The following is a 1601-nucleotide window of genomic DNA, read 5'->3' as shown; positions in this document are numbered from 1 at the left end:
AGGATGACAGTAATCATGTAAAATATGTGGAAAATAATGTGTTTTTCGAACAACCTAGTATGAGAGCCTGTTCTACTACACCCCCAAAACAAAATCAATACTTTGTAAAAGAGCATAATAGGACCCCTTTAATAAAAGACATCAAGCCACAACGCCTGGCATTTTTTACATATAAAGATTTTTATTTAAATATATTAATTGTTCTGCTGCTTTAACTCCACTTTTATACTTTGCAGGAGTTAGGTTAAGACAGATGTGTGGTTTGTTCCCAACCCTGTCGATCAAAAGCAGATTCGGGTCTCGAAAACACTTGTGAAACACCCCGATGCTTTGATTCGCCTTAGTCACGTGACATGGGTGTTTCGAATCACACTTCGGAGCAGTGTTTCGAAACATCTGCTCTTCGGGATCTCGACACCGTATCGAAACGTCAGCTTCGCATCAGTCATCCCTACAGACAGGTACATAATTTTTTTTCTTATGCTTGTGTCCATACTGTTCTATAAGTGAGTCTTGTGTAACATTTGTTGCACAACTTCCCAAAAGCATAATTGTGCAGTAAATGCTGCAGATATCAATTACGGTTGATCTTGAAGTCAATGGACTGGGGTAGAATAGAAGATAGGGCTGGGTTTTGACACAAATTTCACGATTCGATTCGATTCTCATTCACAAGCTTGCGATTCGATTCATTACCGATTCGATTCAATATCGATTATTTTGGATACATATCAGGTACAGTACATGCCAAATTTTCTCAAGGAAAAAAAAATCTCTCAACTAATGCTGTAAAATATACATGAGAGTCAGTTGGTACTACATTACTATAATATTGAAGATTAAAATTGACTGATTTGTAGGCTAATATACAACTGCTAAAATTACACTTAATGAAGTTTTTAAAATAATAAAGTTACAATTAGCTACATAATAATACTTCTACTTCTATTCGTATTTAAATGGTGGCTGACAAAAACTTGATGGATTTATTCAAACATAAATGAAACACTGAAGAACAGTAAAAATTATAATGAATATGTTATATGGTGCATACATTTAGCAAAATGCCCCTCTCTACAGTTTATTTTTCTAGCTTACTAATGAGTTTATGGTCACCGAATATGTTTTTCTGAGGTAAATGTGACGTTATGTGACATTGTTTACAAGCGTTATATTGACGTCTTTGCGCGGCTGAAACACAGATTGAGCGATTACATGAGACAGAATACAGATTGTAAAGTTGTACTCTTTCTTTTAACTTAACTTTGGATGTTTAGTCATGATTATTTTGTGCTGAAACTGGTATTGATGTGGAGGAGATGATCAGTTCACGTGTGCCTCGCGCTCCCGCTTTTACTGAACTGAGGAGCGCCGCGCTACAGCGATCTGTTACTCCACATTAAAGGGGTCCCCACATGTCTACATCACGATGTGGGAAGATTTGCATAACGCCGCCCAAATGTTCACACAAAGAAAGAAGGCGTATGTTTTATTCTCGCTGTTGCCGGTGCTGCCATGTTGTGGAATCGCTGTGTTTCGTTGTGAAAGCGAAACTACTTAGTTTGGCCTTCCAAAAGAGGACACGACTAGAAATCAGTGGT

Source organism: Sinocyclocheilus anshuiensis, unplaced genomic scaffold, assembly GCF_001515605.1.
Source record: "Sinocyclocheilus anshuiensis isolate Anshui unplaced genomic scaffold, SAMN03320099.WGS_v1.1 scaffold1105, whole genome shotgun sequence".
In the NCBI taxonomy this organism is placed as follows: domain Eukaryota; kingdom Metazoa; phylum Chordata; class Actinopteri; order Cypriniformes; family Cyprinidae; genus Sinocyclocheilus; species Sinocyclocheilus anshuiensis.
This window is presented reverse-complemented; position numbering follows the sequence as displayed.